Here is a 26,380-nt window from a genome sequence, read left to right on the forward strand (position 1 = left end):
GATCTTACAAAAGTAAACAATGAGGGTTCGGGAGATAATTCAAACAGTAAAGTGCTTGTTACACTGATCAGAGTTTACACACACACACGCACGCACACACACACACACACACACACACACACAAGCAAAGAAAATCTATGCACAGGGTGGGTGTCACACCCGTGTCATCGCAGCACTAGGGACGTAGAAACAGGAGGATTGCAAAGCTGCGTGTTCTGGCTTTGTTGAGAGATGCTCAGAAAGGAAGTTGAGAAAGTTATTGGGGAAGACGTTCTTGAGTAGACCACAGACTTCCACATGTGAGTCTGTACACACAAACACTAAAAAAAGCAAACACACACACACACACACACACACACACACACACAAACACACACACCATAAATAAAATGAATATTATCAAACAGAAGCAAAACCAGTTTTATTTCATGTATAAAAGCCAAAGGCATTGGCAAATAAATAAAATCACTTCTTCATTGGAAGATATATGAACAGAAATGGCAATGTTCTGAAATAATTTTATAATTAGTAGCAAAAGATTTTGCAGCTATCCAAGACATGTTCACACTGATGGCCACCCAAATCCTTATCAAGTAACCATGGAGTAGATTTCTTTTCTCGTAATTTCAGCATACATTCTGATATAGAAAAAAGAGTCTCTGCTGCTTTTGGATAACATGAAAAGAAGGCAGATGGGTTTTAATCATAGATTCTAAAAAAGATTAGGCATCTTTGATGATCAGTACAAAAATAAATAGTACAATTTACTTGTGGCCCTATAAATGTTTTAAAATTCTTCAAGAAGAAAGCTGTTCAAATTTGTAGCTAATTAATTAATGATATTCTAGGTGGCTACATTCTCTGTTTGGGTTACAGAAACATATACAATTATTCCAAGAAATTGCAATTATAGAAACTTTAAAAATAACACCTCTCAGCCTCTCCTCCCAGGATTTTCACAAATTTTCCTGCTGATGTTACCACCCTTTATCAGGTTCCCCAGGAAGGACAGCTTGTTAAATCTGTGCCTCACAACTGCCTTGTGCTCAGATGTTGACCCTGGAGCACTGTATTTTCCTTAAAGTGATCTGACTGTAACATGGGAAGAGCATTTCTCACCTCATATAAAGGTAAAAACAAAGAGAGCCCGCCCAAACTCCCACCATCTGCTCGGCTCCTAGACTGACAATCCTCCGAGGCCCCTTTAGGAAGTCAGCATCAGTCAACAGCAAGTCAGAACTGATCAAAGTCTTGAGAATAAGGGGCTGTGTGCCCAGCTCTACAGGGAGCATCTGTATTATCGTCACCATCTCCAACACTCAGGGAACAATTCGGGAGAGGAGGCAGAAAGGCTGTAGGAGCTGGTAGATGGGGAGGAAGGCCATGAAAGCCTGTCTCTGTACATTACATAGCCAGCAGTAGTGAATTCAGTCTGTAGTTAACTGTTTAAAACCTGCACAGGATTCAAGCCAGCCACCATTCTGGCATAGATAGAGTCGATGATCCTCATGTTCCACCGTTTACTATGTTAGGAGCTACAGCTTCTTACATGCCAAACAGGCAATCACTTGTCTTATGGATGTGCCCGTTGGCAGGTTTTTAATGTTCGAGAAGATGGCTCCTCATCCACACATATATGGGCAACTGTAAAGGACATGGCATTGGGAAGTGGGACTATTGAGGACACGGGGAGAACTGGAAAAGGTAAAAAAGGGATGCATAGAATGTTTCACTAAATACACTCGTGAAATTCAAAAGAGAAAAATCTTCAACGAGCAAAAAATAAAAAGGAAGGAAGCCACTGTGGAGGAGGGTAAGCGTCCTAGCCAACGGGAACCTCCTTTAGAAATCCATCCAGAAACCATTGCATAAGAGCAACTTTTAGTTGAAATGTTCTGGCCCCAGGGGATATTTGGACAGTGCTGGATCCTACTAACACACTGCAGGTGGAAGGCAGGTATGCTGTCCATCTTTTACAATGCACAGGACGGTGGTCCTCCTTCGCTGGCTAACAGTACCTGAGGTGGAAATCCCTTGTTCAGAGTGAGGGAACTCGTTCCCAGCACTCTGGTGACTGAGGGGCCTTCTGAGGCGTGAAGATGCTTGAAGTCTCATAGCTCTTACCTGTGTTTGAGCTAAATATTTGTAAAACCATTAAATGTGGTAATTGGTTTGCAATTACACCGGTAATTAGTTCAACTGTTGTTCTCAAGGTACAGTCCCCAGAGTGCCTCCTTGAAACACCCTTTAATTTATCAAAGTCTTGTTCATAATTACAAATTCAAACTTTCAAAATCTCCCATATGTGTTGCAACTGAGTTTAGCATAAAGCCCAGGGCAGAGCCTTGACAAGGAAACACTTATGAGAGGATGAATGATATAAACAGCAAAGGAAAGAAGAAGAATGGAAAAGCGGGAAGCCTAAAAATCTCCTAATGAGGCTCATTTCCTTATGTAGATTTAAAAAAAAATCCAGTGCTTTATTGCAATCCTTGGGTTAAATGATGACAAACACAACGATAACTTGCAATACCTGAAACTCCCAGTTGGGGGAGCCCCGTCACTAATTCAAAATGTTTCTGAAGCGTTTTTTGGAAAGTTCTTCAAAACTTTGATGGAAAAGAAAATGTGGTTTTCACCTTTTGGACTGATTATGTCAGTCCTACACTGAGAATTTAAGACAATGTCACTATGATTTTACAGTTCTAGAAGGATGTGAGAACCCCGAGTGTTTTCTGTAGGTATAATCACATAGCTCACTTTAGATTCTGGAATGGAATCTTAGAGAATAAAGGAGTCCTTTACTCTTTGCTAGTTCATCTCGGCGTGTGGTAATTATAAACAGATAAGTTCATAAACTATGCACCATGGAGGGAGATGGTGCCATGAGTAATCCCTCTTCTTCTACTTCCCAATTTTAACTTCTACAAAACAGGCATTTAAATTACTGGCTACTGGGGTCGGCTTAAAAAATACCATTCCTTTAGATTTGTTGGATAGTCACCTTTCCTAAATACACTCCATGCCTATCCAGCAGACAGTGGAGAGGCACTAAGGGGCAGCATTTCCCTTCAGAGCAATCCTCGGGTGTGGAATGGCCTATGTCGGTTCTCCTCTATAAGCCTCCAACGGCCTGGGGAGTGTTGGCCTTGATTCCTTCTCTGTGCTGTTTTCCCTGGAGAGTACTATGCCTGTGTGTGTGTAGTTCTCTGACCTCAGTGAATTTCTCGCGTGACTTCCGTGAGTTTTTAAGGCTTACCTATCATTCTGTCTTTGTAAATACTGAGACGCTACTCAGTGCTCACAACCAGATACTACCAACTGCAGTCATACATAATTCAGTAGTCAGCATTTTGATTAGCCTGCTCATTCTTGCAAGTAAGAAGTTTACTGGTGACTCGATTTAGTTTCTGTAAATTGTAACTTTCCAAGCCCAGATATTTATCAGAAGGAATATTAACATAGAAGGATTAACATGAAAAATTGCATCACGAGCTTGGATGTGAGTCCCTGTTTCCCAGCTTAATGTCCAACAAGTCCTTATGTTCGTGACCTCTAGATGATGCAGATTTTTTTTAGATAACAGGTTTATACCTTGCATTTATTTTTTATGTGGTTCCCCCACATGGATTGTGCTTAAACTATATAAATTAAGTGCTAATATGAAACTGATACAAATTAAAGAGGTTAAATCATTCTGTTTAGGGAAACAACTGTGAGGTTAGGTTAGGGACTGAAGAGGCAATGGATTGACCATCTTAACAAGCCGATGGGAGCTATAGTTAAGACCAAACTGCTTGTGGGAAACCAAAGGAGATTCACTCTCAATTCCAAGGAGAAAAGAGACAGAGATTACTCTGCAAATAAAAAGTTTCACCAAATATATTCAAAAGGGGTTGTTTGTATTAGGTATTATCTTTAATGAGGCAATCTGGAACTAACAAAGTATGCAAATGCTATAATTGAGCTATTTATATAGTTGACAGTAAAACAAGATAACAGAAAAAAAGAATGTAGAAATCTCTAAATCCAGAGATTTTTCAAAAAATAAGTAGCAGAGAGAAATGGCTTCTGGGTTTGAGCTCAGGTAATTTGACCTGTTCAGACTTCAGCTTCTTAATTTGTACAGCAAGGTGGTTGTGAAGTAATATTTAATAAGCTCTAGAGCTGATGTAATTTTTAACCATTGTTGTTTAGAATTTCTCCATCCTGGTAAGCAGTATTGCTTCCATTCTTTGCCAGTGCTGAGAATAAAAGAATGAAAAATCACTGCATTTCTACCACTGTCTTATGCAAGCCTTGCTTCAGTAATAGACCTCTAGGAAATATTGGGGCTGTACAGGGATTTGTCCATCTTCACAGCACAGTGTGGTAAAGAAGTCATTTACTCTGATCTGGTTCAGCATAGAGAAGGCACACTGACTCTGCTCAGTCTCCACTAGCTATTGATGATGAGGATTTTCTTTCCTGAAAGGCTCCCTCAGAGAGCTGAGCCCCTACATCTCTTGTGGGGTCTCCAGACAGCTTGGATCATGGAAGAGGGTATTGTGAATAGAGAATATTTTTAATTGGCTGAGTAAAATCTGGCATCTTGCTAATAGACTTCTTCAAAGTTATTGAGATGTGGTGTGTAGGCGACAGTGAAGCAGTTGCTCTTGGGCTTAGACACAGAAATGGGAGCCAGGAGCCATGTTAGCAAACCAGCGATGCTCCCTGAGAGAACAGAGGGCAACCTGAGTGATGGTCTTGTTTTCTCTCAGCTGAACAGCTCAGGAGAGGGATTTTCATATTCGCCCTCCACCCCTACACTGCACGCTTTCCCTCCTGCTCCCTGTGCCCTGTCTATCTGTCCCTTCCTGGGCAAAGCAACCTTAGGGGTTTTTTTTCCCCCCTGTGAATTTCTTTCAGCTTTTCATCTATGTTTCTTCTGATCTCTTCCTTGTGAATGAATTTTATGCTCTGCTTCTTTAGGACTCAAAATCCTTTTCAACCATTCTAACCTCTTTAACATTTCACTTCTCACTTAAGCGCTCTGCCTTTCAAGAGCATTGTCTTTGAAACAGGCTTCAAGTGACTATTTTGGAAGTCAAATAGCAAACGGTGACACTTTGCTTTTCTGCTTCCCTCCTTTAACAACCCTGATTCTTCCCGAGGCGATGGCTGTCTCTACTGAATAGCAGCAAGTACAGGAAAAGGAAAGCATGGGCCCAGATCTGAAAGCTTCTCACAACTGAGCTGCCAGGCTGCTTTTACAGACACACAACTCACTGATTCGGACAGGTACTCTCTTATTTACTGGATGCATTTACGCTGTACAACATACTGCTGTTCTGTATATATTTACAGTGACTTTGCTACTGTGTTTAGGCACATAAATTTATCCATCACCTCCCATAGTTAATTTTTGAGTGTACGTGGGAAAGGCAGTTAAGGTCTACATTCTTAGGAATTTTTTTTTAAAGGAATATAATGAATAATAGTAGGGTTTAGGCTGTTAATTGGATTTCTGGCTTTGGACCTCCACATTTGTACAACTTTATCAATGGTTCTTTGTTTTCTGACCCTCCCACCCTCCAAAGATCCATGGTAACCACTGCTTTATTTTGTTCACTTCTCCTTTGTGCATTCCATATCCAAGTGAGATGACACAGGTCTTTGTCTTCTGTGTCCGGATTACTCACAGCACAGTGGATGTTTCCCAAACCCATTACATTGTTACAAAGGGCAAGCCTGTTTTCAAAGGCTGAATAACACTCCAGTGGACAAGGCTGCACCTTGTCTCTCTTGTCTTGTCTTGTCTTGTCTTGTCTTGTCTTGTCTTGTCTTGTCTGTCTGTCAGTCAGTCAGTCAGTCAGTCAGTCAGTCTGTCAGTCTGTCAGTCAGTCAGTCAGTCAGTCAGTCAGTCTGTCTGTCTGCCTGCCTGCCTGTCTGTCTGTCTGTCTTTCCACAGTCACTTAGGTTGTTCTCATACCATTACTGTTTGAACAACGGTGCAAATGGGTATGGGAACAGAGCTGTCCTTTGAAAATACTGATTTTATTTTCCATTGGGCATGCATTAGAGGATGACTGGTCACATGCAGTTCTATTTTTCACAGTTTGAAGAGCCCACACTTTGAGAGCCACACTGGCTGTCTTAATTGATCCTCTCACTAAAGTCATATAGGCTTTCCTTTTCTCTGTACCCTCAGTGACACCTCTACTTCTTGTCTCATTGATACTGGCCACTCTAACGTCTATGAAGAGGTATCTCATTGCACCTTAGACTTGCATTTCTCCAATAACTATGATGATGAATACGAGTACAAATACATGATAGGTGTTTTCGTCTCTTTTTTAGAAAAATGTCCATTCAGGATATTTGTTATTTTTCATGCTGTAGATTAAATCCAAAGTCCACAGAAAGTGTTTTACCAATGCAATGCAGCCTAGGCTATTTAAATATGAATTTTATTATTGAGTTGTATAGATTTCTCATAAATTTTGCATGTTGACCACTCACTAGATAATGGTTTTCAAATATGACAGTTAATTTTTAAGGTTCTACTGGGTGCCCAGGATCTGAAAAGGTCTTGCTTCTCAAGAAGTTATACACACACACACACACACACACACACACACACACACACACACACAACTTTAAGACTGGTAATACAGGAGATATTTCAGGGAAACTTATTCTAAAGTCATATGTAAAAGAACTTTGATTCCCTTTTACTTAAACAAACCACACAGTACATGTGAGAGACAAAAGTATCTGCTGGCTCATTTTATAAATCATTTCTTCTCACATGCTGACTTTGCTTAACACAAAGTATTTTCACACCAATGTACATGACAAATATATATTGTCCATACTGATTCTATTATAGTTTATCCTTAGGAAAGGTTGTGCTATAATTTTACTTTGGCGGTACAAGTGTCTTGGGTCATCTATTCCCTTCAAAATAATTTAATCACTGTACTACTGACAGCAATGATGGTGAATTGTATCAGTAAAATGTGTATTAGTCATGTAATCTTTGAAATACTATTGAAAATAGGTTCTTTCAATTGATTTCCAGTTTTGCTTGAAACTCTTACTGCCTACATCAGTGCTATGCATTTCTATGGCTTTATTGACAAAACAACTCAACCTTAAACTTGGACCTACTCCCAGAGTATGATCTGAGTTCTTTTCCAGATTATTTCATCATTGAACAGTTTCAGGAATTTCTGAAGTCCCCTTAGATGAACAGAAATTCCCTTTTGCATATAACAAAAAAAGTTTTACCAGTATGCAGCTAATAAAATATTCTAATATTAAGTACTGTAATCTTAAGTTATAAGTATGATTTAATAATTAAGAATATAATACTTACAAGTCAAACCATTGATACCAACATAGTGCCATTTGATGTTATAAATGGGTCTAAAAGCACATATTCATGAAGCAAGACCCTCATTTATAGAACAAGTACTTGCTGAAGTCTAATTTAGTGTCATTGATGTTAGACTACAAGGACCAGGCAGAAAACTGCACAGATTCTGTCCTTGTGAAACTGACGATAATAACGAAGGAATGGTTGAAAGTTGACAGAGGCTGTTTGTTTGTTCTTGGCTGCTCAGACCCTAAATAATCACAGAAATTGCATTAATTGCAATACTGTTTGACTAATAGCTTAAGTTTCTTATGAACTAACTCATACATCATAAGTTAGCCCATTTCTATTATTTTATATTTTACCACATGTCTTGTGGCCTATTGGCAAGATTTCAGCTGGTGGCTCGTGTGTTTCTCCTCTGAATGCTACATGGCTTCTTCCTGACTCTGCCTACTCTCTCCTCCTCTGTCTGCTCGGAACTCCCACTTTGCCCTATTCTGCTAAGCCACTGGCCAAAACAGATTTATTCATTAACCAATAAAAGCAACACATAGACATTTCCCCTTTTCTGTCTAAATAAAGAAGATTTTAATTTTAACATAGTAAAATTACATATAACAAGACAGGTCTCAATTAAGAATTACAGTTAAAATATTTATATCTGCTTTATCTTTTAATATAGCTAAAGAAAACTGTAATTATAACGATCTATTTTTCAACTCTATGAAAGACCCCAGAAGGATATAATATTACCTAAGTTAATAGGAAGTGCATTGTAAGTGCTAACAATATGCTTAAGTGATTGGCCATGCAGTGATTTAAATAATATTGTTTCTGTGTGGTTATTTTGAGACTGGACAGCCAGAATGAATAAGTGGCCTCCTACTACAGTTGAAGGACCATCCAATATATGGTCCTCATTGGAAAGAGTATTTTTGCAGCATTATCTGTCTTTCTTAGGGTTTTCTTTATTCTTTCCAGTTTAGATTCTATTGGTTCAAACACTGCCAAGAGTTTGCTTCCTGATGAGCATGTGTGGCTTATAAAATCTGATATGTGAAAATACTGTTCTTGAATTTTAGTCAAAAAGTGATTGAATTAAAATGTTTCTGTTTATACTCTAATAATTGAGAAAAGAAGGTTAGAATCCTCCTGGTAAGCCACTCGGAGAGGAGAGTCATAGCGACTGCCTCATTGCCTTCTTCCTCCCAGCATTCTGTTCTGTCTACTCCACCTATCTAAGCTGCTGTTCTATCAAAAGCCAAGGCAATTTCTTTATTAACCAATATAAGTAACACATAGACAGTTAACCCTCCTCCAACAGTGTGGGTCGGATAAAACTATCACTCTTCTATTTCTGATTTGAGAAACTTGTGCTTTTTGTTTTTCTTCACTAGTCTTGTTGGTAATGTATCATTTTCATTAACTTTTATATACAATCATAGTTGATAGCATTGATTTTTTTTATCATATAGCCAACAGTGAGTTATCTTCATCATAATCAGACATTATTTGGAGTCACCTGGAAGACATGGTTGTGGATCAATTCTTAGTCAGTTTCAAGAGAAATGGAGGAAAAGCTCCCCTTGAATATAGGTGATATCTTTATATGAGAGCTAAAGGGGAAAATAGAACTTCATTTGAACACTAGCATTTCCATTTCTGTTTCCTGATCTGTTGAGATGTGAGATACCCCAGCCCCATACAGCTGCCACTGTGAACTCTGCCATGTTTCTTTTCTTGCCATGTTGCTTATTTTCATAATCTCTCCATTGAATTCTAATTGTAGACATCAGTAAAAACATTGAACAATAGCCATATAACAGTCTCAATGTTATGTTGCTTTGACAGTTCCACTGCATAACTATTTAGCCCATTACTTCTGAATTCAAACTGACTCAAGATTGTAGAACATGGTCAGAACGCAGCCAGAGTCCTTGCCAGAAGATAAAATGGAAGGCCCATAGCCTACTTCCCAGTAGAGTCCTTGTTTCTCTCTGAAGCTCCGTTATAACAGTGCTCCATGGTAACACTTTGTTGATGGTCTGGTTTTCCACACCCGCCAGATGGCTCCTTAAGCTCTCTTTACAATATTCTAAGGTTTACAGAGTCACTCTTTTTCCAGTTTCTTTCACCAGTCCCCCATCTTCCTGATACAGTTGAGGTAAAACCAGTGGCTTCATGATCCTGCTGCCACACCAGTGACCTAAACCCTCTACCATGCTTTCTTATATAGTGATGGACACAGACCATATTTCTTCAAACTGCGAATAAAGTAAATCCTGAGTCTGAAAAGTTACTTCTGGTTCAACTTTTGGCCACATAATTGAGAAAATAACTAATGAATTTTTTGGTTTCTGTTGTTAGTATATGCATTTAGGTTTATAAAATTATTATTTTGTATCTTTGGTTAAGTTGTTGGTATTTTACTAAAATTTAAAATAACTATTTAAATTACTGATTTTAATAAACTATCTTAATGTATACAGTTAAGTGTAGTAAAGAGGGTGGTGGGCTGCGTTCCCAGCGCCGGGCCGCCGGGCTAGCTTAACCTCCGAAATAACCACATAGAAATTGTATTAATTAAATTACTGCCTGGCCCATTATCTCTAGCCTCTTCTTGGCAAACTCTCACATCTTATTTAACCCATTTCTATTAAATCTGTGTATCACCACGTGACTGTGGCTCCCGGCGAGGATCCTAATCTACGCCTGTCTCGGGCCAGAGATTCATGGTGTCTGACACATTGCCTTCTTCCCAGCATTCTGTTCTGTCTAACATGCCCATCTAAGGGCTGCCCTATCAAAAGGCCAAGGCAGTTTTCTTTATCCAACCAGTGAAAGCAACACATAGAACATATAGAAAGAAGACCCTCCTACACCAGTTAAGGTTTTCTTTATATATAAATTTCTACTTTATAGTTTGGTACATCTATGTATTGATTTAGCTGAATCAATTAAGGTCAATCATGATTTGAGTTTGTTTGGTTGGCACTGGATGTTCGTATAATGGTCAGCTATCTTGTGTAGACTGTGGGAAGGAGGTTGTACTCCTTTTTCAGCATCTCCCATTTTGCTTCATTGTATATTGATGCTGATTAAGTTACAAAGACTTCTAAATGCATTTGATGATATATTTTTGCCTATGTTTAAGCTAGAATTTTTATAACACTCAAACAATTGTGAATTTTCTTAGCTTAAATTCTTTTTTCTTTGGATAATATGTTTTTTTTTCATTTTTTTTAGAAAGTAATTTTATTAAATTATAAAAGTTTCCATTTCTGACCCTCTTCCTGACACCCTCCCACTCCCCCCACTCCCTCTCCTCCTCCCTCTTCGTCCCTAAGGGCAGTCAGGGTTTCCTGCTCTGTGGGAAGTTCAAGTTCCTCCCACCTCCCTCCAGGTCCAGGAAGGTGAGTATCCAAACAGACTGGATCCCAAAAATCCAGTATATGCAGAGGAAACAAGTCCCAGTGTCATTGTCAATGGGTTTTCAGAGAGACTTTGGGCCAGCCACATTCAGAGAATCCGGATACATTCAGAGAATCTGGTTGGATCACGTCCTCGTTCAGTCCCAGTCCAACTGGCCTTGGTGAATGCTCATTAGATCAGTCCCCTTGTATCAGTGGGTGATCGCATCCCTCGCAGTCCTGATTTACTTTTTCATTTTCTTCCTCCTTCTGCTCCTCATTTGGACCTTGGGGGGCTCAGTCCGGTGCTTCAATGTGGGTCTCTGTCTCTATCTCCATCCATCACCAGATGAAGGATCTATGGTGATAAGCAAAATATTCATCAGTATGGTTATGGGCCAAGGCCGGTTCAGGCACCCTCTCCTCTGTCCAGAGAACAATCTGGGGATCTCTCCTTGGACCTGGGATCCCATATATAATCAAGTCTCCTGTAAACCCTAAAATGACTCCCTTAGTTGAAATATATTCTTCTCTGATCCCATATTCATCCTTCCTCCCTCCCCCCCATCCCGGTCAACCGAGCTTTCCCCAATCCTCCCCTACTCCCTTCTCTCTAACCCTCTCCCCGTCCAACAACCCTCCCACCCCCCATGCACCCGAGGTTACCTGGGACTCTTGTCTATTTCCTACCTCCTGGCGGATAGCTAACTAATCTTCATCAGGTTCCTCTTCTTATTTAGCTTCTCTAGGATCACGAATAATAGGCTCAAAGACCTTTAATTATGGTTAGAATCCACTTATGAGTGAATACATACCGTGTTCCTCTTTTTGGGTCTGGCTTACCTCACTCAGTAAAGCGTTTTCTATTTCTATCCATTTGCATGCAAAATTCAAGATGTCATTGTTTTTTACCGCTGAGTAAAACTCTAATGTGTATATGTTCCACACCTTTTTTAACCATTCTTCTATTGAGGGGCACCTAGGTTGTCTCCAGGTTCTGGCTATTACAAATAGTGCTGCTATGAACATAGTTGAGCAAATGCTTTTGTAGTATGTTAGGGAATCTCTAGGGTATATTCCCAAGAGTGGAATTGCTGGGTCCTGAGGGAGGTTGACTCCCAGTTTCCTGAGAAACTGCCACACTGATTTCCACAGTGGCTGCACAAGTTTGCATTCCCACTAACAATGGATGAGTGTTCCCCTCATTCCACATCCTCTCCAGCATAGGCTATCATTGGTGTTTTTGAGTTTGGCTATTCTGACAGGTGTAAGATGATATCTCATAGTTGTTTTGATTTGCATTTCCCTGATCGCTAAGGAGGTTGAGCATGACCTTAAGTGTCTTTTGGCCATTCGAAGTTCATCTGTTGTGAATTCTCTGTTCAGTTCAGTACCCCTTTTTTTAATTGGGTTAATTAGGGTTTTAGTGTCTAGTTTCTTGAGTTCTTTGTATATTTTGGAGATCAGACCTTTGTCTGGTGAGGGGTTTGTGAAGATCTTCTCCCAGTCCGAAGGTAGCCTTTTTGTCTTACTGACAGTGTCCTTTGCTTTACAGAAGCTTCTCAGTTTCAGTAGGTCCCATTTATTCATTGTTTCTCTTATTGTCTGCACTCCTGGGGTTCTGCTTAGGAAGTGGTCTCCTGTGCCTATATCTTGTAGACTACTTCCCACTTTCTCTTCTATCAAGTTCAAAGTGGTCAGATTAATGTTGATGTCTTTAATCCATTTGGACCTGAGTTTTGTGTATGGTGATAGATATGGATCTATTTTCATTTTTCTACAGGTTGACATCCAGTTATGCCAGCACCATTTGTTAAAGATGCTATCCTTCTTCCATTGTATACCTTTAGCTCCGTTGTCAAAAATCAGGTGTTCATAAGTTTGTGGATTAATACCCGGGTCTTCTATTCGATTCCATAGGTCGACTTCTCTGTTCTTATGCCAATACCAAGCTGTTTTCAATACTGTAGCTGTGTAATAGCGTTTGAAGTCAGGGATGGTAATGCCTCCAGAAGTTCCTTTATTGTATAAGATTGTTTTGGCTATCCTGGGTTTTTTGTTTTTCCATATAAACTTGATTATTGTTCTCTCAAGGTCTGTGAAGAAGTTTGGTGGGATTTTGATGGAAATTGCATTGAATCTATAGATTGCTTTTGGTAGAATTGCCATTTTTACTATGTTGATTCTCCCAATCCAAGAGCAGGGGAGGTCTTTCCATTTTCTGGTATCCTCCTCAATTTCTTTCTTCAAGGACTTAAAGTTCTTGTCAAATAGGTCTTTCACTTCCTTGGTGAGAGTTACCCCAAGATATTTTATGCTATTTGTGGTTATCATGAAAGGTGATGTTTTTCTGATTTCCCTGTAACTGTAGCTTCATAAAAAGAGTTTGGCAATGATTCTTCTGTTTCTATATTGTGAAATACATTAAGGAGTATAGGTATTAGCTCTTCCTGGAAGTTCTGGTAGAATTCTGCATTGAAACCATGTGGTCCTGGACTTTTTTTGGTAGGGAGATTTTTGATAACAGCTTCTAATTCTTCGCGACTGACAGGTCTATTTAGATTGTTCACCTGTTCTTGGCTAAACTTTGGTATATGGTACTTATCTAAAAAAATGTCCATTTCTTTTACATTTTCCAACTTTGTGGCATATAAATTTTCGTAGTAAGATCTAATGATTCTCTGAATTTCCTCTGTGTCTGTGGTTATGTCCCCCTTTTCATTTCTGATCTTATTAATTTGCATGTTCTCTCTCTGCCGTTTGATTAATTTGGCTAGGGGTTTGTCAATCTTGTTGATTTTCTCCAAGAACCAGCTTTTTGATTCATTGATTCTTTGGATTGTTTTCTGTGTTTCTATTTTGTTGATTTCAGCCCTCAGTTTGATTATTTCCAGTCTTCTAGACCTCCTTTGTGTATCAGCTTCTTTTTTTTCTAGAGCTTGCAAGTGTGCTGTTAAGTCTCCAATGTGTGCTTTCTGTGTATTCTTTAATTGGGCACTTAGTGCTATGAACTTTCCTCTTAGCACTGCTTTCATAGTGTCCCATAGGTTTGAGTATGTTGTGTCTTTATTTTCATTAAATTCAAGGAAGACTTTAATTTCTTTCTTTATTTCTTCCTTGACCCAGGGGTGATTCAGTAGTTGACTGTTCAACTTCCATGAATTTGTTGGCTTCCTGGGGGTAGCACTGTTGTTGAATTCTAACTTTAATCCATGGTGGTCTGACAAGACACAGGTGGTTACTAATATTTTTTTGTATCTGTGGAAGTTTGCTTTGTTACCGAGGATGTGGTCAATCTTCGAGAAGGTTCCATGAGCAGCAGAGAAGAAGGTATATTCTTTCCTATTTGGGTGGAATGTTCTATAGATATCTGTTAAGTCCATTTGATTCAATACCTCCAATAATTCTCTTATTTCTCTGTTTGGTTTCTGTCTAATTGACCTGTCCATTGGTGAGAGAGGAGTGTTGAAGTCTCCTACTATTAGTGTGTGTGGTTTGGTGACTGCCTTGAGTTCTAGAAGTGTTTCTTTTACATAAGTAGGAGGCTTTATATTAGGGGCATAGATATTCAGGATTGAGACTTCCTCCTGATGAATTGTTCCTGTTATGAGTATAAAATGTCCGTCTCCATCTCTTCTGATTGATTTTAGTTTGAAGTCAAATTTGTTGGAAATTAAAATGGCCACACCTTCTTGTTTCTTAGGGCTGTTTGCTTGATAAACCTTTCCCCAACCCTTTACTCTGAGTAGAAGTCTGTCTTTGTGGTTGAGGTGTCTTTCTTGTAAACTGCAGAATGTTGGATCCTGTTTTCGTATCCAATCTCTTAGTCTGTGCCTTTTTATAGGTGAATTGAGTCCATTAATATTAAGTGATATTAATGACCAGTGGTTGTTGACTCCGGTTATTATTATTTTTTTAATAATTTTTAATAATTTTTAATAATTATTAATAACAATTTTTAATAATTGTTTGTTTAATAGAGTTTGTATGTGTCCCTTCTTTGAGTTAAGCTCATGAAGGGTTGCTAGATGTCTGAGTTATTGTAGGCCGTTTTGGCAATGTTGGATTCCTTGGGTTGTGATTTTCCTTCTATTACTTTCTGTAATGCTGGGTTTGTGGCTACGAATTTTTTAAATTTGTTCTTATCCTGGAATATTTTGTTTTCTCCATTGATAGTGAATGATAACTTGGCTGGGTATAGTAGTCTGGGTTTGCATCCATGGTCTCTTAGTTTCTGCAGTACCTCTATCCAGGACCTTCTGGCTTTCATGGTTTCCACAGAGAAGTATGGTGTAAGTCTGATAGGTTTACCTTTATAAGTTACTTGACCTTTTTCCTTTGCAGCTCTTAATATTCTTTCTTTAATCTGCATGTTTTGTGTTTTGATTATTATATGGCAAGGGGTTTTTTTTTTGATCAATTCTATTCGGTGTTCTGTATGCTTCTTGAACCTTCATAGGAATATCATTCTTTATGTTGGGAAAGTTTTCTTCTATAATTTTGTTGAATATATTTTCTGGGCCTTTGATCTGCAGTTCTTCTCCTTCTTCAATCCCTATTATTCTTAGATTTGGTTTTTTTATTGTGTCCCAGATTTCTTGAATGTTTTGTGATTAGAATTTGTTGGATTTGCTGTTTTCTTTGATCTGAGCTTTTATTTTCTCTATGGTATCTTCAGACTCTGAGATTCGTTCTTCCATCTCTTGTATCCTATTGGTTATGCTTGATTCTGTAGTCTCTGTTCGTTTACCTAGATTTTCCATATCCAGCCGGCCCTCGTTTTGTGTTTTCTTCATTGCCTCCATTTCAGTTTTCAATTCTTGAACTGTTTCCATTACCTGTTTGATTGTTTTTTCTTGGTTTCCCAGTTTATCATTCATGGATTTACTCATTTCTTCAAACTTTTTGTTATATTTCTCATCCATTTCTTTACTCATTTCTTCAATCCTTTTGTTGTACTTCTCATCCATTTCTTTAAGGGAATTATTCATATCCTGTTTAAGGAACTCTATTGCTTTCATCATGGCATTTTTTTCCCAATTCTTCTGAATTAAGAGGTTCAAGTCCTTCTATTGTAGGGTCGTTGGGATCTGGTGATTTCATGTAGTTTTTTAGATTGTTGGAGGAGTTCTTGCCTTGGCGTCTGCCCATCTCTTCCTTCAACTGCTCTATATTGGATCTTCTGGTACCAGGTCAGGTTCCCTTCTTGGGCAGGGACTTCACTGACAGAAGGTCTACCTTTCCTCAGGCAGTCTATTGAAACACAGGCACTTCCTCCTGTTGGGTTGCACTCACAGCCCCGGCCCAGCACGCAAGGGAGCTGCTCTGGGGAGATCTTGTGTCCCCAGGGGAAAGGGGGAAGAGAGGAAGGTGTACCTGGATGAAGGCTGGGATGAGATTAGGGAGAGCTCCACAGGGTGTAGCCACCATTGCAGGGTGACCAGAAAGTCGAGGGGGGTGGGGAAAGTCTGAATTCCTCCTAGCCAAAGCCCTCGGGCCAGGAGGAAACTCACCCCTCCACCAATGGATGTCTGCTAGAAGATCACTGTCTCTTGCTGGCCAGGAATGTGGCTGAGCTGATTCAGGGCCTGCCTGTCAGGCAGGCTCTCAAAGCACAGGAACTGCCCCTGTCCGGCTGAGCCCACAGCCCAGGCTCAGCGTGTAAGGGAGCAGCTCTGGGGAGATCTTGTGGCCCCAGGGGGAAGGGAGAAAGAGCGAGAATATGTTTTGATTCACATGTTTTATTTCATAAATAATTGAATATTATTTAAAGACCTTGATTTGTGGCAAATCTTCTTTGTATACTTTTAAAAAATACCTTCTGTTAATGTTAGCATGGGGTCTTTAATTAGATCATACATTTTAGCCAAGTGTTTGGGATTTGCATCCATATTAAGGTTATTATTGAATAAGAGGACATTAATGTTTCTCACTGAAGTTACAAAGAAATTTCTTTTTAAAAATTTCCAAATTTTTATTTGTTCATTTTATTCTATTCTATTATATGTTGTGCAAAATACTTACTACAATAAGTATTCATGATAGATTGTTTTCTTCAAATTGTGTTTCCCACTCTTTGATCTCTAACAATTGTCTTTGCCTTAAAACCTATGTTTTTGTTGTAAGTCTTGCTAAATAAGATACCTTTTAGTTTCAGATGTCTGGTACATCTTCTATGAGCACACACACATATACACAAAAACATACAGTATTTATTAATTTTTTGAGGTTTTCATGAATATAATATGAACATGTATATAATATGTTTTGGTAATATTTACTCCAGATTATTTTCTCTACTCTAATTCCTTCCAAATTCATCCCACATATCCCTCATTCCACCTCTTCTTGACTTATTTTTTTCCAATAGCCTCCCAACTTCAGTTTGTGATGCCCATCTATTGACGGGTATGGGCCATTATCATCTGCTTACAAAGCCAATTTCTTTAAGAAAAATGGGCTCTCCTTCCCCCAGAGGACATCAGCTGTCAGCAGTTCCCCACCTAGTGTTAGAACCATGGGTCCCTCCTGCTACTGTGCTGGAATGTTGACTGGTTTTGTGCATGGGTTGTGCAGGCAACCACAACTGCTGTGATTTCATGGGCACAAGGTTCTGCCATAGCCAAATGACACTGCTTTGCTTGTCTCTTTCTCAGTTCTTACAATCTTTCCTCCCTGTTTTCTATGATGTTCCCTGAGTTGTGTGGTCAGTGAGTTATATATTGTTCTTACCTTTCTATATTTTTATATAAGATGTCCAAGTCTACAAAATGGGATTTCTTATTTTTTATTTGGCTCTTTTGCAATTATTATAGGTAACAGTTATAATTGCAGTTAGATTTTAATGCTACTGTGTTAGTAGGTTTCCTGTGTTTAAAGTTTTTCTTTGTAGTCTCACATTATACATCATTCAGATGTTTTTAATACGGTATTTTCATTTTGACTTCCTTGTTTTAAATATTTTACTTATTTTTCCAGGTGGTAGTGGTACACCCCTTTAATCCTAGCACTCGGGAGGTAGAGGCTGTCAGATCTCTGTGAGTATGAGGCCAGCCTGGTCTACAGGAGCTAGTTCCAATATAGGCTCCAAAGCTACAAAGGAACCCTGTCCTCCCCCCCCCCCAAGAAAACAAAAAAAAACCTTGTTGTACTGATTTTGTAATGCTTTTGAGACAGGGACTCACTGTGTAGCTGAGGCTGGCCTTAAATTTTTGATCTTCTTGCTTTATCTCCCAGGTTCTATGACTAGAAGCATATGCTAGTAGGTTTTTTTATGATATATTTTAACTTTGCTAAGTAAGAAAACAGTGTTCTTACAGAAAATATCTGTTCTTTCAGGATATGATTTTTATGTGTTTGCCTCCATAATACTGCATAGCTAATTTCTTCCAAATTTTGTGGATTAAAACAAACTGTTTATTTTGGTCACATGTCTGCAGGTTGGCCATGAAGGCTGATACTGGATGTTGATATTGGCAGTTCTTTGCATCTAGACGAGGCTTACTTGCCCACCTGGGCATCATCTGGCTTTTGGCTGATCTCAGAGTGTCTTGGCTGAGATGACTGGAGCTATTCAACTGTGCTCCAGCAAGCTAGCTCAAGCATGTGTTCATGCAATCAGGAAGAGGCAACAAAATGAACTGAAATATGTAAGCAGTTTTCCAACCTTCTGCTGGCTTCACATTTGCTCACTGATGTGACTAAAGTAGAGTCAAGGGGTGGTGTGGTCCATCTACTGTGGAGAGTGGAGCGTGGGAAATTATGTGGATGAGAGAAAGTGGCAGTTATTCATCCTCTATCTCGAACCAACAGAGGGCAGAAAGGCTTTTGGTCATACACTGTCTTTTGCATACTTCTGTGTAACATAACATAGAAATTTATCAAGATATTTTACTTTTGATCTCCAAAGTGACCAGTATAAGGGACTATGGCTTGCTTGAGAACAGCTGGCCTGGCCTCCTTAAAAGGGAAAATTATAGACTACTCACTCTCGTTAATTTCCCTTTGCTCTAAAGACTGTGACATTTGTTTTGAATTACAAACTAGTTCTGATTAGGTAAGGGAATGAGCACATGGTAATCAGCCTAGGTACTGCATCCCATAAATATATTCTGTTTATGTATTTTACCAGGGGCGTTGGCAGATGCACTTAATTATTTATAGGAAAACTTCACAATATTCAAATAACTGTCTGGCCATAGATTAGGAAGGAAGAAAAATGTCTTCCCTTGTTTTTAAATCAAAACCTTCCTGTTACAAGACCAGTTTTGTGGAAATGAAGTGGAAAGTTAGTGATTTTACTTTCTACATTTTAGGAGTGAGTTGGTAATTAAAAGCATATTCTAAAATTTATTTATATATGTATCCAGTAAAGGAGATTTGTTTATATGTATCCCATAATTTTTGGTTTTGCTTTTCTTTTAGAGGAACTCATAAAAACACAAGAATTTCTGTACTCAGCCCATTAAAAAATCAGATGAACATGTGTGCATAGGGAAAAAAAGGCTTCAAGTGAGAGAATCAAAGTCTTAATTGTGCTTATGGTTGGAAAGTAAGGTGCATGATAATCTTACTGATATTTTCAAGTATTTAAATAAAATAAAAAATAAAAATATACCTGTATTACTTGAAAAGTGACGGACATTTCATGCAAGGCTCAGTATTCATTTTAGTCTGGTGTTTCTAACTTCCACGACTGGCACAGTTTCATATAGTATTACCCTCAAAATTCAAGGTACTTATTTATGCTTCTACTCAGCATCTATAATTATTTAGCTTATAGTTATATGTACAAAAGATTAACTACATCTGTGCTTGCTACTCTATATGTAACACATACACATTTCATGCCACAGTAGAACTGGATTTTCAGGTGCCTCTGAACCTCTTTCTCTCTTGACCCTCTAGGGCAATGCTTCTCAACTTGTAGGTCACAACCCCTTTGGGGGTTCAAAGGAGCTTTTCCCAGGTCTCGCTTAGGACCATTGGAAAAGACAGATATTTCCATTATTATCTTTAACAATAGCAGAATTATCATTATGAAGTAGCAAAAAAACCCCACACATTATGGTTGGGGGCCACCGCAACATAAGGAACTATATTAATAGGTTGCAGCATTAGGAAGGTTGAGAACAGTGGTTTTCTTCTTACCATGAGGCTTCATCGTAGGTGTTGACTACCCAAAGAAGTTTCTTCTTACTGTCAAGGTACTTTCTGCTCCTTACCACTCACCACATCTATAGTCTGTTGTTCACTCACTGCTCATACTTGTTGTATTCTTTATTTTGAATCTGTGCACTATAGTGGCAGAGTCTGAGTTACCTTCAGGTTCCACTGAGCACTGTGGCAATTAGAACAGTTTCTGGGACCCAGAAATACTTTCAAAATGTCTTCTGAATAAATGGGTCATTGGTCCAAAGGTTGAGAATTAGGTATCTTGGTAGAAAGATTGATGGACTCTTTAGGATTTTGAACATAGTCAACTGCCATCAACCAAAATTCTTCCTGTTATCCTTTCAGGTCAACTGGGAGAACCCTTCACTTAGCCTTGTCTTGCACATGACCTTGATTGGTCAATGGTTGTTTAACCCTTATTAAGTAGCAGTCATTATTTTAATAGTAGTAAAGTGGGTGTTTATATTCTGATGTGGATAATACAGAATTAAATAAATAAGTCAATAAGATATTTCTTTTTTTTTAAAAAAGACAGAATCTTAATGTAGCTCAGTCTGCCTTATAGTTTGCTGTCAAATTTCTGTGTAGCCAAGGATAACTTTGAATTCTGGGTCCTCCTTTTGATGCTTCCAAAACACTTGAATTATAGGCAGGTGCAACTATGCCAATGTACAAGATAATTTTAAATAGCAATAAGTCTTAAGAATAAAATTAAGTGACTTAAGTGTATAAATGTTTCTTAAACATTGTTATTTTATTTTTTTGATAAATATCCAGAAGAGTTCCAGATAAGATTAAAGTTCTATTTTAACCCTTTTGTTATCCTGTTTTTCTGATTGTAGCATTATTACAGCTCAGAGATTAAAATATCATATATATATATATAGAACCTGTACACACATACAGCAGAATATTATTTTACTTGTATAAGGACATCTTCCAATACTCAACAACACTGACGAACCTTGGGGACACATGTTTAAGACAAGCAAGATGGCCACTAAAGAGCATTAGCCATGATTCTACTTATGTGTGTCATGTGAACTATGTGGAGTATCTAAAAGTGTTTGAAGTGCTCAAATTCATAGAAACAAAAGATTCCTAAGAACTAGAGGGAAAGAGAAGAGAGCCAGTTGTTGAAGGGTGTTACAGAAGTAGGGAGCCCTTGCTTTGACCCTGCCGCCCTGCTAGCTTACACCTGAAATAACCACACAGAAACTGTATTCATTAAAACATTGCTTGGCCCATTATCTCTAGCTTCTTACTGGCTAATTTCACCCATTTCTATTAATCTGTGTATTGTTACGTGACTGTGGCTTACCAGCAAGATCTAACCAGTGTTGGTCTCGGGCAAAAGATCCATGGTGTTTGCCACTCTGCCCTTCTTCCCAGCATTCAGTTCTGTCTTCTCTACCTACCTAAGTTTGGCCCTATCAGACCCAAAACAGTTTCTTTATTCATTAACCAATGAAAGCAAGATATGAACAGAAGAACCTCCTACACCAGAAGGGGTAACAAATTCCAGGCATGCAATATGAAAACCTTCTAGTGTTCCAGTATATGGTGTGTACACAGTTATCAGCACAGTGCTCTATGCTGGGAAATCTGTTCACAGTGCTCTTGCAATTTCACTTCACACAAGGTTAAAGGAATATAGAGAGAATGACTAGGCAACTGAGAGGAGTGTGCCTTTCTTAAAATGGAAGATAGGCAAAGCTTTATAGAAGCAGACTGTGACTTGACATCAGAGTGTGAACAGAGGTCTATTCAATCATTCAATCATCATACAGCTACATACACAGCTTGTATTTTTTTCTAGAAGCTATATTAGCCACTAGGTAAATGAAGTTGAATCACATATTTTATAGAGTTCACTATGCTGAAAGTATTAACTTATCATACAATAATATTAAAACATTTTAGGACCTATTTTTGTTGTTTTGTGTGTAAAATTCTATCAATTCAGAACATATGTCAATGGTAAAAAGTTAAAATCATTTTTAAGTCCTCATGAGCTTAGAACAATTACATAAGACAGGAGAGAACAAAAGAAATTTGAAGCAAATTTGGCGAGTTAGAGAAAACATTGTCTAGAGTAGGTGGGACCAGAGTGATGACTCCCAGGCGAGGTTGGAAAGAATGACAGAGGAAGCCTTTCTTCACGCTTTTGTGTCACAGACAAAGGCCTGGAGATCTTTCTGTGCACAGGACACTCCTCGATTGTTCTAGAACTCCCTTCTAGAACAAGAATAATCTATGTGTATCACTGATATTTCCTACTTCCAAGCCTGGGAGATGGCTCAGCAACATGCTTGACGTGCAAGAAAGGGGTCCTGATTTGGATTCCCTGCATCTATATAAAACGCTGAGCATAATGCTTGTTTTCTGTGTAGGCAGAGAGAGATTAATCACTAGAGTTTCTTCACTAGGTTAGGCATCCTGAGTTAGTGAGTTTCAGGTTCAGAGATTTTGTTTAAAAATCTCTGATTTTAGAGATTTTATCTAAAAAAAAAATTCAGTAAGTTGGGTCTAGAGAGATACCTCAGCAGTTAGAAGCATTTGTTGCTCTTGCAGAGCACCAGGATTTGGTTCCCAGTACTTACAATATGACTTAACTACCTGAAATTTCTGCTCTGGGGATCTGATGCCTTCTTTTGGCCTAGGAGGTCATGGGCATATATATAGTGTACATGTATACATTCAGACAAAAGTCATACACTTATAATAAAAGTAATAAATAAATATTTTTGTAAAACAGGAAGGTGGAGAGCAACAGAAGAAGGCACAATATTGGCATCTGGCCTCCATACGAACATGTATACATTAAGATGAATAACCTTATGCATATGTATACATGGTATACACACACCAAACTATTTCTTACTTTAGATATATATATATATATATTTGATGCAAAAATAAAAAAATAAATAGAGAAGAAAAGATTTGTTCAATAAAAAGAGGATTTCTGTCTGTGATGTTTGCCCTCTTAAAATCCTTTCAAACACAGATTCTGGTACATGCGTGGGTTTTCTCCAGTGTATCTATTCAGGGCAGGCTTTGCAAACTCCTTCTGAATAAATTCTTATTGTTAAAGAAATAATTGCTAGTTTGAGTAAAATCTTATTGAATGGCCTTGAATAATTATTCGGTGAGGTGTGTTTCTAAATTATCGTCTACATTCTCTGCAGCAGTTTATGAAATAATTGGTGGTTGGTGAAATGCCCCAATGAAATAACTGCGTGTTTAGTGCAATATTTTACTCGCGTTGTTTACATTTTGCCAGTTTTCATTTGTCCTGACTCTCTCCTGGTAAAATATTTTATTCACTATTTCCTTTTCTGCCTAATGGGGAGAAGAGCTGTAGAAGCTTTGAATTATCATGCAGCTGCTTGGGTTATTGAGCAATAGAAAGGGAAGCAATGTTTCAGTCTCAAGCACACGTGATGCCATCAATTTTACTGCGTGTCCAGCGGCAGATGAGCAAGTCCAGTCTTGATGCTCACCATGCTGCCTTGTGTTGTTAAAGGACATAATAAATACAGACGCATACACAGTATTTTCTGCTGTGTTGTTTCAGAGTCAATATCCGGAAGTACAGTTTGGGGTTTGAGATCAGTGTCTGTGAAGGCAATGGGGAGAGGATGGGACGGGGCAGAAAAGGACAGGGGATGCCAACCATAGTGTCTCTGCCATGATGACAGGGTTGCGTGCTGCCTGCTAGGACTGCCATGTCTGAAGGTGAAATAGTGCCCCCACTCCACTGGCCAGATGTTGGCTGTTCTAAAGAAGGATTTTTTTGGGCCCTGAAGACTGCAGCTGTGGAAGATCGTGAAGGTGACATCTGGAGCCCACTGCTGACTGTGCTCTCCACAGCTGGCCTGTGCTTCCTTCTTATGTTGATCTGGCCGTGCAGCCTGAAGCTTGCCACCTGTTGTTAAGCCACTGCTGATGATCAGCTATACACAAGTTTATTTTAATCTCATTTTTCTTTGAGATTTTCTAAATGAATTATTTTGTAGCTGTATTTTACACTTAAGTGTGTGTGTGTGTGTGTGTGTGTGTGTGTGTGTGTGTATATATATATATATATATATATATATATATATATTACCAAATGGCAATTAAAATGCTATTAACTCAAGACTGGAAAGGTAGACAGTGAGAATTTCTTTTTTAAAAGTCTCTTTATATTAGACAAGTATAGGTGACACTGTATTCACTGAATTGCCTAATTTAGTTTTTATGACAAGGTAGAGCAAATCCTTTGTAACAAAACAGAAATAGTGAAAGTACTGAATACTGAAAGATAAATTGTTCCCCGAGGTTTCATTTAATTGAGCCTATTCTTTTAGGAAAGGACTATTAACACTTTGATTTCAGAGAGCAAATCCAGTGTAAAACATATATGTATAATCTATATCTCTGTATGCAGGGTTCATATGCCTACATATTTTAAAAACTTAACAGAAAATCTCTCTCTATAGCATTCTTTAACTCTTTATTTTAGGAAGTAACATGTTTTTCACAAGGTTAAATATCAATCTGTCTAATATTTAACTTGTAACACATGGTAGGTATTTATAATTTTCAGTAGTTTACTATTGCTTAAAAAGTGCCAAAGGATTTTTTTTTACAAATATTGGTGTGTCTGTGGCAGGAGGTACTGTGAGATAAATTCATAGAGGAGGATTCAAGAATAAAGAGCTTGTTAGTATCGTCTTCCAGGATGGTTGCACTGATTTGAAGATCCATCCACAATCTTGGAGAAAACCTACTCTCTCAAGAGCCTGGTCTTCTCATTGTCTCAGTTTAACATATGAATACTGTTGTTGTTTTTATTTTAAATACACTGTGTCTTTACGAGAAAAAGTTCTAAAAAATAGAGATAGTATCCATTTTATTTTATTTGCTGAATTATCAAGAAAATACTTTTGCTGTAGCTTAGTTGATGGGCAATATAATGGTGCAGTTTGAGTTTTTGATAACAAGCCAGAGAAATGAATGATGAGGAACTTAATGACAAAAATGAAATACTGGAAGTAAGTCGAGTAGTGTGACTGCTCCAGAACTAGTGGGCCTGGGAGAACTGAGCTATTGAATGAGACAGACTAAAATCTCATGTAATAGCTGGCTTTATTCAGAGACTCAGAAAGTTTGTACTTTGAGTGTTAAGAAAGGTCACTTAAATAAAGTTTTCATGACTTCAAGGTGTATACAATCACAAGGACAGGCCGTATGTAGCAAAAACGATGATTTTTTCCCCATAGAGGCATATAAAGGGTGGTTTATTTAATTGGATAACAACAGCAAAAAATAATTGGTAAACTGAAGTAAACTTAAACTTACCCTGCTACACCTGGGAGGAGCATGAAAGCATATTCTAAGCACAATTCTGTTATTTGAAGAAATTGAGGTCACAGGACTCTTCTCATATTGTCTTGCAGTAGTCTCACCAGCACTCAGAATTCTCAGATGACTCCATTTCTAGACTGTGTTTTGACAAGAACTTCACAGAATAAATAGGGATGACTGTACATTTGGGTTTGAAAAAGACCAAAAGAATAAGCCGGGATATTTCTTTTCAAAAATCACATGTGGAAGTCAAAATGCTTGGGCTCTTAAATGACTTTAATTGGAAACAGTGTTCCTGCTGAAAGTTAGTTAAATTAACAGGAAGTCGTGTTGGAGAAAGGTGGGCTTTTCATTCCTTATGCCCTTGGGAATGAGGTCCATGTGAAGACAGACAAGAAACAGCAGCATCTTGACCAAAGGTGAGGTACTTAATCTTTGAGCCAAGGAATATCCCAAGTTTCCAGAAATCACTCTAGTCTAGGAAAGGGACAAAAGATATTTGGTCTAGAGGAATCGGTTCTGCTGATGCCATGGCTGTGAACTAATACTGTCCTAAGCTGCTGTCTCATTAGTGTTGGCAATGCTTTCTCATGGCGGTGTTATAGAGTTAGAACCGCCACACACACTGATGTATTCCAAGGTTTAGGTAGCACAAATTACTTTTTAAATCTCTTCATGTAATTTTCACTGTTAACAAATATGTTTCATTATTGTTTTCTAGTTTCTTAATTTGGGTCTTTACATATTTGTTTTAATGATTCAGAGTAACTAAAGAGAAATTTATTGAGCTAACACTTAGACCACAGTTATCTGAAGAAGAACCTTTGGAATATAGTCCTATTAAATAGGAAAGAAAACTGAATCTCTGCCTCTTGCAGTGAGGCTGTTTTATAACTAAAGAACTGATTTGGATAAAACACTGCTTTGGGGTGAAAATATAGGTGCTCAGAAAAATGGACAAAGCAGTTGTGCATATTTTGAAATAGGCACTTGCTATTTGTGAGAGACGTGGAATATACTGATGTGGCCTATTTATCTCCATGAAAAATTATTTACATGAAAAATGGCATAAATGATG

Source organism: Myodes glareolus, chromosome 10, assembly GCF_982192425.1.
Source record: "Myodes glareolus chromosome 10, mMyoGla1.1, whole genome shotgun sequence".
NCBI classification, from domain to species: Eukaryota; Metazoa; Chordata; class Mammalia; order Rodentia; family Cricetidae; genus Myodes; species Myodes glareolus.